Source organism: Drosophila virilis, chromosome 3 (assembly GCF_030788295.1).
Source record: "Drosophila virilis strain 15010-1051.87 chromosome 3, Dvir_AGI_RSII-ME, whole genome shotgun sequence".
Classification (NCBI taxonomy): domain Eukaryota; kingdom Metazoa; phylum Arthropoda; class Insecta; order Diptera; family Drosophilidae; genus Drosophila; species Drosophila virilis.
The window spans coordinates 17563516-17580847 of NC_091545.1; the positions used below are offsets into that span (position 1 = coordinate 17563516).

The 17332-nt window shown below is 41.4% G+C and overlaps 1 protein-coding gene across 1 annotated transcript in view; it reads left to right on the forward strand.

Annotated features, from left to right (window-relative positions):
- Nucleotides 1-2043: 2043 nt before the first annotated feature.
- Nucleotides 2044-17332, forward strand: part of Glut1 (Glucose transporter 1) — an 84775-nt gene continuing 69486 nt past the window's right edge. The window contains exons 1-2 of the mRNA XM_070208029.1: nucleotides 2044-2158; nucleotides 4106-4396. The gene's annotated coding sequence lies outside the window, so the exon portion shown is untranslated. The remainder of the gene's footprint in view (nucleotides 2159-4105; nucleotides 4397-17332) is intronic.

The following is a 17332-nucleotide window of genomic DNA, read 5'->3' on the forward strand; positions in this document are numbered from 1 at the left end:
ATGCACATGCCTGACAATGGCTTTTCTCAGAGGGTGGAAACGAAACCCCCAACTGTAACTGGAATTGGTTTTCTGTCTATTCATGACGATGAAGAAGGCGTTTTACTATGTTTGTGTCTTGGCAATTTTCTCATCATGTTCAATGGCCCTTTTTGATGGCTCGTAAAGCAACTGCAACTGATGGGTAAACAAAACCGCAGCAGCAGCAGCGGCGGCAGCAGCGGCGGCAGCGGCAAAAGCGGCAGCAGTAAACAGCTAACGGTGCAAATGTAATGAAATGCCACTAAAGGACATTGACATGGCCCATCGATCTCCACTACGCAGCACTTAAAAGCAGCCAAAACAAATAACCAGATGCACTCACACACACACGCATGCATGCACAGGAAACTTCGATAGCGGAAGTGGACAGATGCAACTTGCGCCTAAGCACACAACAACGGCAACTGCGTTAAGGAAATGCCGCAGCAAGGGGTGCGTATTAGGCGTGGTTGGGCTGGGTTGCCCGTGCGGGTGGAGGCGGGGGTGGTGTGCTGCTGGACCAAAACGTTGAACACGCCAACTAATGATGCCCCGAACGGAAGTGCGTAAAAAATGTTTAATCAAATACAAATGCATGACAGCACGGAAAACAGCCGAGAATAATGCAGCTGAGTGTGCGACTGGGAGATATCCTGTCGAAATTGTGCTAAAAAAAATATGTAAGAAAAACGATTTGGACTCAAAATTAACCACGAATACAAATCGTATGTATTAAAAAAAAGAGAACTGCCTTAAATGTAGTAAAAGTAGGAACAAGAAATATAAAAGTATTATATTTGATGTTGTTGCTTAGTGAAGCCCGAAAACTTCTCAAAGCTTATCTTTAATTTGAGCTGCCTCTTGTATGCCAAGCAAATCCTTTAGAGTTGCTATTGAGCAACAATATATTACAGGGTACAAGCGCCGCCGCACTGAAAAAGCCCAACAGGATGCCGGGGGATGTGCGTGGTGGCAGCTCATCGTGTGCGTGTGCGGTGTGAATCAATTTAAAGCGTCAAAAGAGCCGTATACTATTTAGTAGATGTCCTGTACAGAGCGAAACTTCAATGAATACAGCGCGCGAAGGGTGATGGAATTATGTAAAATCATGCCGAAATAAAAAACTACCCTTACCTCCGACCAAGCCGGACGGTCTGACGGTTGACAGGGGGCAAGGCAGCATCATTCATCGCTTGGTTATAGAATACGGCAACGCGGGCGTGCCCAAAAAGTCAGGCGGGGCAGGCAAAGTCATTAAAATTTGTGGCGATTGGGTTTCAAAAATAATAAAAACGCGGCATGTAAACTGATATCTGAGTGCGTGCAACTTGCATTTGCACCTTGGCACGAGACATACAGCGCAGGACACGGATATGGACATACCTTTGCTGGCAAGCCCGCATATGATGCAGGATCGCAGCCGCATAACAGCACTCACTCTTCTGCGGGCATCGCTAGCGGCAGCTGCTCCTGTTGCCCACATCCAGTGATGTCTAATTATGAGTTTAGGACTGCGACCTGCTGCGGTAATTTGCCCACCTTGAGAGGCTGCTCGAGCATTTGTCGCACTTGAGGTCCTTGCGATATGCAGGCGCTTTGTTTGGCCCTAAGTGGCCGTATGTTCGTTTTCTATGCAAAGAGTTGACAGATTGATAAGCCTGATTGGCTTGGCCGATGAGTGGCCACTTGAGAAGCCTTTATGATTACCATCATCGTTATCCTTATGCCGGCTTAACCGTTACATTTGCTAGCGAAAGCTCGTTCGGCTTTTGCGCAGTGTAAATGCCAGTGTTTGCAACTCTGCACAGCTGGCATTTAGCAACTCTGCATGGCGCACAGCAAGTTGGCAGCGCTGGGAGTCCAAAACAATAACGGTTAATGGTACTTTTACTCACGCTCTCTCTCGCGCGCTTTCTCTCTCGCTCGCAGAGCGCCAACACTCAGGCAGGCAATCAAACATGGCCAGCCAAGGAGCAGACAAAATGGAGCCGGAATCCACGCACACCTGACATTCGTGTTGTGGCGACGCTGAAAGTCAGACGTGTTGAGCGCAAGGCAGCAAATAAAATTCAAACCGAGTGCAAAGTTGAGAACAATTTAAACAGTTTGCCCGCTGGCAAAGACGCGCTTAAAAACGGTAAAATTCTGTGAAAGCTTCGCAAAGTGTTGGCGATTGTCAATTAAAAAATCCATTGTTTACATTTCGATTGGCTGCTGCAAACTTGATAATTGCCTAAAAAGCCCAAAGTCCGAAAACATGACGTGCTGGCAGCATGTGCTGCCTATGGAGATGTTGCTGGGTCGGAAACGGGGGTGGGGGACGGCGAAGGCGTCCATGACGCCTGGCGGGGGGCTGCTGTGCGCGCTGCGCTCTCGCTCTCTCTGTAGTTGGCGCTCAGGGAAAGCTTTGCAAGTCTGCGTACTTATTGATTGTGTGTCCTCTTACGCTCTCAGTTACTCTCACATACGCTCTCTCACTTGTTGTTGGCTATTGCGATATTAAATAACGGTACATTTCTGAGATTTGAAAAGCTTCTGGCTTTGCGCTTTGCCTTTGCCTTTCGCCTGGCGTGCGTTTGCGTGCTTTGGATAAATTTTTCACAAATTTTCATTTTCAGTTTTTCTCCTGACTGTTTTAGGGCGGTTCCGCAAGGCAGAGGCCAGCTACTCAGCCAGCATAGAACATAGCTTGGACACGTCTCCCAACACTCTCTCTACGTACGTGCCACCAAGTGTGTGTGTGTGTGTGTATGTGTGTGTGTGTGTGATTGCGTTTGTGTGTATGAAAATTTGTTGCAAATCAAAAACAAATTCACCAAATATTTAACAACAACAATATGCTAAAATATTCCGTGGCTGTTTACCGACAGATGAAATGAGCCAAAAAAGGCAACAATCAATTTAGTTGTGAGCGCGTGTAAAGCGAAATCCAAGCACATGAAAATATTATGACAAAAAAGAAATGTTGTTATTGTGTCGGAGCACATGTGAGTTTGAGTGTGTGTGTGTGTGCGCATCTGTTAGACAAGCTTTTGTGTGTGTTTGTGTTTCTGTGTAAAATTCAATAAAATGCGAAAATTGCAATTGCCAAAAGGCAATTACAACAAAAAATAGAAAAGCCACACAGCAAACACAGACACATGCAAGCAAACACACACACGCACACACACACATGCAAATGACAGGACATACTGACACACAGACTGTAGAAGGCAGCGCCTTTTTTGGTGTGCGCGTAGTTTTGATTTTCTCTGTGGCTCTGTGGCTTACTTTACCCACTGATTTTCGCAGCGACTTTGAGTTGCCTCTGTGTTGGTATGCGCGTGTGTGTCTCTCTGTGTGTGTGTGTGTTTGTGTCCTTCTGCTGCTTACGTACGCAGACTGACTGACTCGATGCGGCTACCCCGAATGCCCGTCAGGTCTTTCGCACAGTTTTGTGCCTTTGTGTCCTGCGCCCATGAAATGAATGCGTATTCAATGAGCAATGAAATCCGTGACACATTCGCGCTTCGGTCTCTTGTCCTGTCCGTCTTTCAGTGTCAGTCGCCTTTTCCTTTTGCATTTTCCATTTAATTTATTTTTTATTACATCGCTAGCCTTTGTTCTCTGTGCTCTGGACCGATATCCGTTTTAAATAAAGGCGACATTAACACCATAACCTCTGACATTTATCTCGAATCGTTTTGTCTACTTGCCCGCACTTGCTACGTTAAATGCTTTTCAAGTGCAAACACACAAACACAAACACACACACAACGACAGAGGCATAGGCATGCCACATGTGCGGTTGTACTCTCACACAGCCACACACACACACACACACACAGTCGCATACACATACACGTACTTGCATGTGTGCGTATATATCCCTGTATTTTATGAAAGTATTTTATACATTTTGATTTGGTTGCTCGGCTTTGTTTCTGTTCTTGGCATTCGCATTGGCATTTCTGTCATGCACTTTTGCAGTTTTTGCGGCCGGAACAGGACGCATGCCAGCAGTAAGAACTGATTCTTTATACTTGCCTCATTCCGCCGTCTAATGTGCCACCAATTGTTGAGTTACGCTTTTTTAATTTTTTAGCAGGTTCTCAATAATTGGCAGCCGTGTGCTAAATTCTATTGTTAAATCGTGCAAAGTGTTCGCGTGCTCGGCCCAGACAACGAATATCGCAATATTATCATAAAACAAAAATAAATAAAGGACCTATCATAATTCAAATAACTATGCCAAATAGTGCATGACCCGCTGCAATTGTGCCTTTTCCCGTTGGAATGCTAAAAAGACAAACAAACTATAAAAAAAAAAACTTGTTGACTTGAAAAATTGCAATAAGGAGCATTCGGTTATATTTCTCTGTTTTATGGAAAAAAGGTAAGCGAATATTGCACATATGTTACTTATTATTATGATATTAATTATTATTTTCTTTTATTGAAATCTTTCTATTATTTTAAATAGTCAAAGTTCTAGCATTGGGCAATATGTATAAGCGTCATCATAAGAAACATCTTTCGTATTTTTTTATGAAGTTAATTTTGTTAATTCGATAATAATATGTCTTCTATTTCTAATAGTCTGCAATCGAAAAGTCTTGTTAAAATACAAATTTCCAAGACATTCTTTAAATTTGTATTTAACAGGCCAACTCTGTGAGGTTCTTCACTTTTTGAAGTTAGTAGGAGCTTTCTAATTATGAAATTAATCAAAGTACTTGGCGTACTCTGTGATTTCTGTGCAAATTTGTATAGGTCTGACCGAAACTTTGAGCCAAAGGTCAGAGTAGAATGAAAATTTGTTCTTATCTTATTCCTTATGTATTTTTATTTCGTTGCGTAGGCGTCATAACAACATATCCATTTACGGATTAAACATACACGAAATTTCATAGCAACTTATCCTTTCTAAACAGCCGCTGGTCGCACTGAGACGCACACACACACACATAGAAAGGCAAACCCCTTTTGATTGAAAAGTGTAACATAATTTTAGGCGCACACTTCCCGTCGGCCGATTGTTGAGCCAAACATTGTTTGGCATTTTACAAAAAGTCTATTAATAAAAATAAGCAAAAAATCAGTGCCCTAACCCAAAAGAATTAACCCAGCTCAGCATTGAAAGTGCCGAACGATGAAAAATAAAAAAGCAAAACAAGAAAAACCAAGAGCGAACAAAAAAAATAAAAAAGATATAAAAAGGAAAATATGAAGCCAAAAATGTTAAGCAACTAAGGTTGAAGGCATCGGCTCGTCGCGGCCTGCCCCCGAGTGCGTTTACTTAAGCAATCAACCCGACCTCAAATACACACACACATTCACACACACACACACACAGACACACACACACACACAGGGAGAGAGAGAGACACACATAGATCAGATATATATTGAAGGATTCTCGTTATTTGTATTATAAAAACAACAACTAAAAGAGGCCGCAAAGTAAAATAAAAAGAAACCCTTTTCTTCGTTTTTGTTTGGATGCCGTCAAAACGAAATTGGCACAGAAAACGCAGTGCATTGCGGTTGTGTATGTGTATGTGTGTGTGTGTGTGTTTGTGTGTGGTAGACAAATAAAACATTTGGCTTGTTTGCTATTGCTGTTTTCAATGCTTAGTTTTTCAATTTTGCGAAACGAAATCAAATCCATGAAACATTTACACGCATGCACAACAAAAGACGTGCAAATTTTCACGTCAACAGGCAAGACACACACACACACACACACACACACACATACGCAGACATACAAACGCAAATACACAACGACAGCTGCAGATATAGACACACACACACACACACACACGCACACTATCACGTACTTAGGCAGCTGCCAAAAATGTGTGGCGCACATTTTGGGGCGCTTTCAGCATTATTTGCACCTTGCCATCGCTTTTGGCGGACCTTTTGTTGTTTGGCATTCTTGGCTTTCTTTATGTGCGGCTTTCTCTTTCGCTCTTTCACACAGTTTGGCTGTTTTGTGTGTTTCCTTTTGGACGCAGCTTCGCCATCGCCATGCTGCAACTTCAAAGCTTTGACTCCTTGTTGTTATTTAGTGCCTTGGCGTTGCTTTTTATGCGTTGTCCTGCCGCACAAAATTTCCTTTCGTATCTCACGGCTGCGGCGATTGTATCTGCTATCTGTTGTTTGTTGTGTATCTTTTGGGGCGTGCGTGTGTGCGCGTCTCTGTCTCTGTCTGTGTCTGTGCCTGTGCCTGCTGCAGTCTCGAGGCTCTTTTATGATGTGCGCATAAAATATTTGTCATACTCCAAAATCTGCCAGCAGGCCAGTATTGAATTTTGTGCGCTGACTGACTGACTGGCTGACTGACTGAGTGACTGAGTAACCGACTGACTGAGTGACTGAGTATGTTCAATGCGGCTTTCTGTGGCCTCCATTAAGGTTCAGTTCGCAATCCTTTTTTTGGGGCCACGCCCCAGCTTGCATAACAAACGTATCTATGGCTCCATTTTAAGATGTGTGTGCATGTGTTTGTTTATAAATATATATACAAATGTGTTTATATACATACATATATATGTTTTGCATGCTCTGCGGCGCCTAACGAACTGTGTCATTTACACTTTTGACTTTATTGTCAAGTCGCGTCGGCTTTCAATCTCGAACTCGACTTGACTCGTCCTCTGGCCCAATATCTGGTGCTGCTGCTTCTGCTGCTGATCCTTTTGCCGTGTCAATGTGAAAATATTTGCCTCAATCCGCTTGACTGCATGCACGTTTTGACGTTGACTGCAGGGCAGCCTCAGCCGTTGCCTTACACTCTTGCCCAGCCCCAACTTGCCAACCTATTTGATTTCGCGCTGCCGCCGCGTCGCTTTGTTGACTTTTGCCCGGGACGCTTTGACGTCGATTACACAAAGCCAATAATGAAATGACTTTGGGGTTTGATTGGCAAAACATTGCGGGCTACAAATGCGAACACCATATCGCCACTGCCACGCCCACTGCCTCGTTGTGTTTGCGCTAGAATTCACGCTCTATTAATGGCGCTCCATATATATGTGAGTGTATGTGCGTTTGTGTCTATGTGTGAGGGCTCATCGTCTCTATTGTACACTGTCAACATTGGCGCTTGGAGCCACCGCTTTGATTTGCCATTTTAATTAGCAATCAAACAACTAAAAATGCGCTACCCTGTTAGTCCCCTTTCCCCTGTTTTCCATGTTCGATGTTCGTTGTTGTTGTTATTTTGTCTTTTTTTTTTTTTTTGGCTATTATTTCAGACCCTGCAGATCTAGAACGAGAACGAGGCCCATAAATAAACATTCGAGCACATCGCGTTTTTCTGACAATGTCTTTTTTATTTATGTGCGCGTTTATTTTGCTATAGGTATTGCTGTGTATTTGTATTTGCTTACATATGCCACACACACGAACACACATGTACGCACACACACACACACACACACTTTTACAACACACAAACAATACACACATGTACACAGAATTCGGTACGCAGAGCACATATCGAGCAGCATATTTGGTATTGTCTTGCCGGGGGGCATTCCACTCGAAGCTGAGCTATGAACAACGATTGATTCCATTTTCGTATGAGATATACGTTTTTGCTCCTCTCTCTCTCTCTCTCTCTCTAACTCTCGTTTTATTTCAATTTATTTTAAAGGCCAAGCCCGCCGAGGGCTTAAAGGTGGTCACATTTCATCGATACTTCCAATTACTTAATGCATTTATGGCATTATTTTTGTTGCTTTGCAGCCATTGCCAAGTGTTATATATTTGAGGAATATCTGCTTTTATTCAATAGTGAGATACAATAAATATTATTATATTAAGCTTTTAGTCGTGCTTGCAGGAGATTATTGTTTTAATCAAAAGTAAAAACAATGTTTAACTATAAAAAGTGTGTCCTTTTTAGTTCTTTATATTATTTATGGTTTCTTTTTTGCTCAGTGTGTATCAATAAATCTGGCTGTTCACTTAAATTCTCCAAAGCTAATCCTATATACTCTGCTATACCTACTCGTATATAGCATTATTATGTTTAGCCTAAGGATAATGGTGTTATCTAAAAATTGAAATATTCTGCAGGCTCAGAAGATTACCTTAACAATTATCATTTCGATTTATAATTGTATTTTTCTCATGCTTCTCATCAGCTTTTATTTCACTGTTAACAGGGTATCGCGTAGTCGATTGTTTATTTCAGTTTTGATTCGATATTAAGTTTTACATTCAAACTTACGTTCTTTGAATTCAGCAATATAAAATGAAATGCAAATTTAAATAATCTCATAAATGTTGTATTGTTTATTAGCTCAAATAAATATATTGAATATCTGTGAATTAAGCTAAGTGGGAGGAGAGTACAAGGTGAATTGTAAATTTTTTGTTTGATACATTTGTGTCCATTATGTTAAAGTTGTACAACAAATATTTGCTTTTCAGAAACTGACGAAAAATCAATTTAAAATTGAACAGAACTTCTTTGTTTGTTTTGTTTATTAAAGTCTGTTATTAAATTTGTATATTCATTTTAAATTTAATAACAAAGCTATCATTTACTTTGGCAAAGTTAACTTTATTTTTGATGTGCCTGTCGCTTAACAAATATCTCGGCCTCTTGTACGCAACAACGGCGCCTTTCTAGGTCCTGCTCCTGCCTTAGTTGGCACCGTGATGCGATTTCGATGTCGAATGTTTACATAACGCCCTGGCACAAAAGCCAATTGCTGAATGGCTCAGTCTGGCGCTCAGTCTGTTTGTTGTGTGTCTCTCTCTCTCTGTGTATGTGTGTGTCCGTCCGGTTGTCTGTATGCCCGTCTGCCCGTCTGCCGGTCTGTCTGTCTGCCTGTCTGTGTGGCATATTTAGTTACCTATATGATTTCATATCGCATGAATTTTATATAAATAAATCGCAATTGGCTTGCACACAACTCGGTACGAGTCGGCAAAAAAAAGAAAAACTCGCGCACTTGCAATTTTTGCCGTCTGCTTTATATATGTATTTTTCTTTTCTCTTTTTTTTTTTTTTATATAAATAACATTTATTTGGCTCATTTGGCGGTTTATGACCAACAAGGCGTCGTTCGCGTTGCTACCCTTCCTACACTAACGCCCCGCTCTTTTCCAGCTCAACTAACCCATACATTCATGTTTATTTTTAAGGGCTTTGGCGCTTGTCCGTTTATCGTAATTACAATCTCATGTAAGCGATTTCGCGATGCTGTTGCACAACTTTGAGGCCATATACATAAAAAGCCAGAACTGGCTAGATAGAATATATGCATATATATATTCAGATATGCAAAATGTACAATACGAGTACTGGGGGGCTCGTATAACTATGGGTATTCATACCACAATGCAGGCAACCAAATAAGACATCATTTGAATGCGGTCCACTCTCCAGTTTTTGGGGTAAGCCATTGGTCAAACGCTTGGGGAATAATAAATAAGTGTGCTCGGGCTATTGTGTGTGTGTGTGCCAAAATATGCATGTTGTCCCGGCCATTTCATAGTTCATTTGTATAGGTCTATGGCCAGTCAGTGACCAGGGACCGGGCAACCAGTCAGCCAAGCGTGGTACAGTTTCAGTTACGGTTTCAGGTTTTGTCGGGGTCCAGCTTGTTAGGCCTTAGTGCTTTTGTCGATGAAGTGTGACGTTTATTAAACTCAATTTAAAAGAATGGCGACTCATTTATTTTATTACTGCCTGTCAGTTTTGCTGGCCCGGCTAAAGTTACCAAAGAGGAGAAACCAATCACAAGCCCAAAAAAACGAAAAAAGCAAGAAAAAACAACACAAATGTTGATAGTGTGGCACATTTCCATGCTGTGCGAGTGTGCTTGTGTGTGGTTTGGTCTTGTGTGAGGCATAACAACAACCAATTTGTTATTGATATTGACAGTTGCAAATAAATGAGCAATTTGCTGGGGCATGTTCTTTCCCATGCTTTTTGTGCTAAATTTAGACGCCGGCAACTGAATACAACAATTCGTTCCTCGCATTTTAGAAGTGCTGGCCAAAAATGCATTAGAAACTGAACTGCCTACTAAAATTAGTTCACACAACTAGGCAATGGCTTGTCTAAGTGCGGATCAAAGTTAATTTTATGGCCAGTTTATGTGGGCCATAAGGCTCAATAGCCGTTAAGTTCAAGAGAAGTGAGGGTCATGTTCGCATACTTATAAGATGAAAAAAAGAAAATGTTTATTTTCAGTGTAGTTTGTTGATTCATTATCTTATTTTTAAAGTAGAGTAGCAAGAGATTATTGCCACACAAACTATAAATAAAAACTATAAATAGCTACGGCTGCGCAGACCTTGAGACAACGCCAACGGGCTCTGTGAACTCCAAGCATTAAATCATTTAAGCTGACTTAGGCAACTTATTTATTGAGTGTAGTTTGCCTAGTTTTTGACTATCATTACTTTAAAGTACAAAATTGCTACACATACTTCTTTGCTTACTGATGCTCAAGTAATCAAGCAGCCGCTGTAAGCACTCCCTCTATTAGTTTCGTCTTCCAAACGAGCTGCCCGCATAAACGTACCACACTTTTTTGGTTTCAGTTTTTTTTTTTTTTTGGGACAGCATCTCGAATTGACAAATGCGCATAAGTAAACAACGCTTTTTTTTGCCCATTGCTCAGTTAAGCAGGCAACACTTTTTCTCTTGTCGTCGTCATTACAGCCCGGCAAAGTATGCTGCACTTTTTTGCTGCTCGCGTAATTTGATAGATGAGCCATGGCGGCCATTATGCAATGCTCATGCTACTGTGTAGGTGGGAGCGTGTGTTTGTGTGTGTGTGTGTGCTTGGTGCTTGACATAACTCACATTGCAGTTTATTTACCAAATGTAAAAAACAGTGCAACAACACAAACAAACACACAGAGCAAAACATCAACAAACAGCAAAAGTAGAAGGAGACGTTGGAGTACGCCTGGCAGTGACAGCATCAGCGTGTGTAACAATTTTTCAACAGTGCTACACATAAGTCTGTCTACCAGCTGCTATAATGTGTTTCCTGTTTGTGCTCAACGCTCAAAAAGCGGATATGAGCGCCCCTTTCCCCATCGGAAATGTGTTTCAATGGGCGTTCACTTGCTTTCTATTCTCCCTCGATCCCTCATCCTCACCCCATCATCTTCCCGTTACTTATATTTTTGCTTGCTTTTTTTTTTCAACTATTTGAAGAGGTTGCACCGCCGGCCACACATACACACACACACACACACACACTCACAAGCACACTTGACTAGCATATGGATCTGCCCAGGCTGTAGCCTCCCCCCCTTTGGCCGTTATCTTTGCGGGCGGCCAAGAAATATATGGCCAAGCGCACCACATGAGCGAGCATTAGGAGAAAAAGGCGACTGCACACTGGCTGTTTTTTAATTTTTGCTGCCAAGCATATTGCTATGGTAGTATGGCCGTGTCATTGCCAGTGCACAGCCGTTCTCCTTCCCTTCTCAAATGCAACCGCGCCCCTCACGCAAAAATTGAAAAATACGCGCGATAAAACGCTTGACATGCCACGTAATGCGTTGCAAATATATTGCCAAAGTTTTTGCTCCTCCGTTGCTGTTGTGGTTGTTGTTGTTGCTGGTGTTGTTGTTGCTGGTGTTGCTGTTGTGACAGCACAGCGTGCAGCGCGGCAAGCACTGCGCCAGAGACAGCAACTGGGTTTAGCTGCTCGAGGGAGGAGCAAAGTTTTTAACTCGGCCCCGTTATTATTCATTATTGAACTGCCAGTTGGGTCTGACATACGCCAAATGCCATCGTGAACCGGTCGAACAACAACAACAACAACAACCGAACAGCCCAGCAACAACAATGGCTAACAAATGACTGAAAGAAAAACATTGCATTGATTTTTGGCTCTTTTAATTTTTAAAACGCAAGGCTAAAACTAATTTCATATCATTTGGCATTGAAAGGGGCCATCGAGTGGTCAGAAACTTTTCCCGTTGTGGTTTCTGCAACTTGACTGCGAGACAAATGAATGTCCTTAACAGAACGACGTCTGGGTTATTCAGTGTGCATAAAAGAACAGCTCGACGATTAGTCACAAATCGATAAGTATATTTTATAAACTCGTTGCATGTATAATCAATGGGGCAGCAGTTTATCAATCTAATGCTCGACAATTTGTCAATATTAAAAAAAATTGCCATCAATTTCTACTGAATAGGAAAATAATAGCTTAAAATAAAACTAATTAATTGCAAGACGTTCTCTATGGTAAATATGTAAACTAAAACTTACTTAGCTCATGAAATCAGAAACTAATATACATTAAAGTGCTTGTCCAGCAGTTGGGCAGCAACGCACAGCCCGAACCGTAGGAGCTAGAAAGCTGAGATTTTTACTTGGTCAAAAGTGAGCCCTGAGAGTTTGTATTGGAAAATTCAAGCAAGTCGAGAAGGGTCACAAAAGCTTGTGTAAATAGAAAATTTACATTTGAATTAAATAGTTTAAAAATTATTTAAGCTACAACATATTAATTAAGCTGCTTTGCAAATGTTACGTTAAAAGCCTGCGTGCCTCAGCTATCCACTGATTCAGATCTAGCGGCAATTTTTAGATTTTTCTCAAAAATAAAATCTGTATTATTCACAAAGAAAATAGAACATGTGATATACCTACATGTATAAATAATTAAAGAAACCGACGGGTAATTCCATTCAGGCTTGAAACTAAATTTTAAAGTTGCATTTGAAAATTATTTAAGTTGTTGCATTTAATTGATATATATCTTGGCTAAAAGCTGCAAGCCATTTATTCAAGTTGTGTTTCTCTAAGTTCTTATAAATACATTTTTTGTGCTCTTTAATTTATTTAATAGCTTAATAGCGCTACACAACTTGTTAGCTTAGTTTAGTTTAGTTTAAATAAGTTAAGTTTATAGATTTAAATTCACTTTAAATTAACTTTAGCCTTTAACTCCCACTTAAGTCCAAAATAAGTAGGTAAATATCGCTTTAAGAATAACCTTAGTGAAGATAAGTTAACTTTCAGATTATCAGGCTCCGCTCCCTATAAAAATGAGCAGACCCACATTATTAGGTTTTGTGTGTACATCGACCTGTGAACTACGCAAAACGAAAGCTGGGAAGGGGCAAACTTTTACTAGATTAATTAATATCAGTTGCCACATTTGTAGTCTAAACTTTGGCATACTTTTTCGAATTCATTTCAATATGGTATGCACATAGTTTTATCTTGTTGTAGCTATGTTTAAAAGAATTTACCTGGTATTTAGTTATGTAGTTAGTTATGCATGATAGCTTCAAGAATTTATTAATATTAAAAAGTTAGATGTTCGATTGCCAGCAACATGCACAAAGCATAGTCAGCCATAGCTATGGGCATTGCATATAACAGCCGCTAATGCCAGCTGATTGGTTGGCTAATTTCGTGGCATTCCTTGCAGTTTTGCAGTTCAACGATATGGCCATAAATATGCGAGTCCTGGCATTTGAAATTTTTGTATGGCCTTCTTTTAGTGGGCTCGCGCCTGGCTTAGCCCACATTCTGTGGGGCGTTTGGCTTTGCTCGTTTTATGGTTTTATCGCTTTCGGCGTTGCCTTTGACGTCACCTTAATTAATGGGTTAATGCGACGCTGGCAGCGCTGGTAATTAAGCGACTTTGTCGTTGGCCTTCTGTGGCAAATGAATTATGCGTCTGCTGGGTGCGACAACAACTAACAACTACTCGTACACTATATGGCAACCAATTTGGATGCGGCATTGATTTAATATTTGCTTTTTAATTAAAATTTGTAATGCTGTGGCTGCAGCGTGCTGTAAGTGCATTAACATCAGAAAATGTCCTATATTAATTGTATTGCAATTTGTGTGTATGTGTGTGTGTGTGCATGTGTTAAATATGCGCTCAATTAGACGCAATCACTTGAAGAGCGTCAAACATTGCGTATACGCAATGTGGCAGCAACGTGATGACGCCGTGAGATACGACAGCTACAGCGACAAGAGACAAGAGACAAGCGACATCAACGGCAACAAACGACAGCGAACAAGGACAAGCAGCAGCAGCATCATCATGAGCGGAACGATGACAATGGAGATAGAAATGAAGATGGATATGAAGATGGGGAGACTGGGGGCTGGTCTGGTGTCTCTTCATTTACGTAATGTAAGCAATTTGTGAAAATTGCTGGCCTGGCCGGCAATTTTACAGATTAAACTGCACCAAAGTGCAATTGGGCGCAAATTTGTGTGCGGTTCTGCAGCAAAGTTGGCGCTTAAAAAGGAGTAGATTAAGATAATGAAGCTGCAGTTTAGAGCCGCCTGAATGCCTGAATGCCTGAATGCCAAACTTGCAGGCTGCCTGAATGGCTGGTTGACTGCTTGGCTGCATGGCTGCTTGGCTGGCAGCCACTCCATCACTTGCAAATTAAAATTAAGATGAATTATGAAACGTCTCAAGATGCTGTCACAGGCCAGGAGACAGACCATCAACTCCCAGTTGAGCTGGGAATGGCTGCAAGCGTAAATTCAAAATTGATGTGAATTCCATAAATTAGTATCAGGCAGCGCAATGATCAATGACTTTGGCTGGATTGAAGACACGTATCGACTCACATTCTGATGCTTTATGACGTCAACGTGCAAGAGTCACAGACATAAAGTGTTAAGCCAACAGCCAACAGCCAACAGCCAACAGCTTCATCATTGAGCTGGGGGCCAACAGCCGGGGCTTGTATCTGGGGTGCGAACGGGTTACTTTGCCAGAATGAAGCCATGAGCTGCCTCTTGATGGCATTTGTGGCATGGCAAGCATTACAAACAATGTGCAAAATGAGGAAAAAATTATGCCACGCCCCACTAAGAAGGGTCATCAATGCCCCACAGTCGGTTTAAGCTTTAAGCATTGATTTATAAGACTCTGCGCGCAGACAATCCGTAATCCGTTCTTGGCAAGCCAACTGGGCAACTTGGCACAAACTTTTCTCTGCCGAGAAGTGCAATAAAAATGTGTGCCCATGACCAAAAAAAAAAAACAACTTAAGGAAGAAAACCAAAAAGGGAGCAGATACAGTCAATGTTGCCGCTGCAACGTTGTTGGCAGGCGGGCTGTCGGCTAAACGGGGCCGTACATTTGCCCGACATTGCACACTATTAGTTGCAGCTGCCAAAAGTGATGAATGTGTGAAATGTAAACTTTGTTACGGAGAAATAACAGCGCCAAAAGCTGAGCGCCAATTGTACAGAAAAGCCGGGAAAAAAAACCAGGGAAAAAGGCAGCCAAAGACGGGTAAAGTAACGTAAAATGAAACCAAGCGACAGCCGCCTGTCGAAAATTGCAATTCTCGTTTTTTCATTCTTTTTGTATTCTTTTTGTCTCTCTCTTTTTTTTTTTTTTGATATTTTTGTTGCGGCCGCAGCAGCGAAAATCCAATTAAAGCTGCTGTCATTGTGTGGGCGTGGCAGCGGCAGATGGGCCAAAGGCAATAGCATGGGCGGGTAGTCCTGATGGGCGTAGGTTGGCGCTGATTGAATGTCAGACAAGCCGACGTACATATGTGTCATAAAGCGGAGATTGTTTAGCGCACAAATTCGGAAATCTCATTTCAGAAACTCTTATCGCGTCTTCTCTCTGGAATACTATGAAATATGTTGTAAGCCCCTAGAAATACGCTTCAACTCATTGAAATTATATATACTGAATAATGGAGTAAAATAAAAAGGGAAAAAGGATAACCTCGTAGAGTTAAGGCTTGGGCTTTTATAAATATGTGAAGAGAATAGTGTAGCTTGGAATTACAGATCTTGGTAAATATAACTTGAAAAGACAAACATTTTTCATTAATAAAGGTCGAGCTTTGCTAGAATATTTTGATTTCGATAAAGTTGATCATATAAAAACATAAACTATGACCGTCTTATTCTATGAAAGTGGTCTTATCGGTTCCGAAATAGGTTATTCTTGAAAAAAAAGACAGACGGGGCCATGCGAAATTTCATGATGATAGTTCGCATAGCAAGTGACAGTCCAGCTTGATTAAATTGAGATGACAGTTGATTCTGACAAATAATTATTTGAGAATAGTGGAGTATAGTTATATAGTAATTATTATAAAAAATGTGTGGGATTGCAGACTTTTACTTCAGGGCATTGAAAGTCTTGTGATAACATTTAAAATTTTTAAATTGAACTGAAAATGGAAAGTTAGCATTTTATCTGGTATAATATAAGTAAAATATATTTTGGTTTCGATTAAAATTAATGACTCTTGCGCGACTTTATAATTAGCGGGCTAAGAAAAATATGATAGAATGTGTCAAATGTTGTTGTTTGCTATCGATTGGTTAAACACATGCACAACTGATTGGCCCAGTTAGTTTTCGGCTCATTAACTGTTTCATTAAAAATTAATTAAAGTCGCAAGTTAATTAGGTCTAAGCGTATTTATCATTTTTAGCGCAAGTTTTACATTTCTTGCCCTGACAGGCAACCAACCAACCAAGCAGACTAACCACCCACCCACCCACTAGGCCAACAGGCTGGCAGCCAACCATTGAACAAGGGAACCAACAAACTAACGGTATGCCAAAAACTTTTGCGTGCCATGCCCGTGGAGGCGCCATCAGACCCAGCCCGCTGCAGTTGCCCCCCTGCTCCGCTGTCGTCTTTCGCTGCAAAGTGTCATTAGTCTGGCAAGCATTTTGGCATAAATTAGTTGAGCGCGAAGAAAGGGGTCTTCAACATTTTTGTGGCATCGCCTCTAGCCTTTCAGCATGTAATTATTGATGAATGATCTGCCTGCTGTTTAATGCTGGCGCGTGCCTTCAGCTGCAGCACCTCAAACCCGACGATGAGACGCTGCCTTTGATGTTTGGCCACCCGGGGGTGCAAACAATGGCGGCAAAGCCAGGCAAAGCCAAACAGCCATCAAGTCAAGTTGATAGAGCGCCAACTGAGGCCTCTGAGCCCAACAACAAAAGCTCAGCTAATATTGTAATAATAAACAATGGGCCAAGTGCTTTAATCGCTTTTGCTGATTATATTGCAGGCTAAGTGCTTCAAGAGCTCTGCTCAAAGAGCAAGCCACACGATAGCCAGCTGAAAGCAGCGGCAGCAGCAGCAGCAGCAGCAGCAGCTGTAGGCAACCAGAACAGAAAAGAAGGCTTAATCTGATAAGCAATTCTTACATATAGCCCGTGACTAAGCAGAAAGGTGCACTTCTGTGCTATGGGTACTTCAACTATCGTGATGGCACAAACTGTTCGCTGCGCAAAATGAGGTGAAAAATGTTTTATTTAGCTTCGAATGCTGGTGCAAAGCTAAAGGCATTTGCAGCA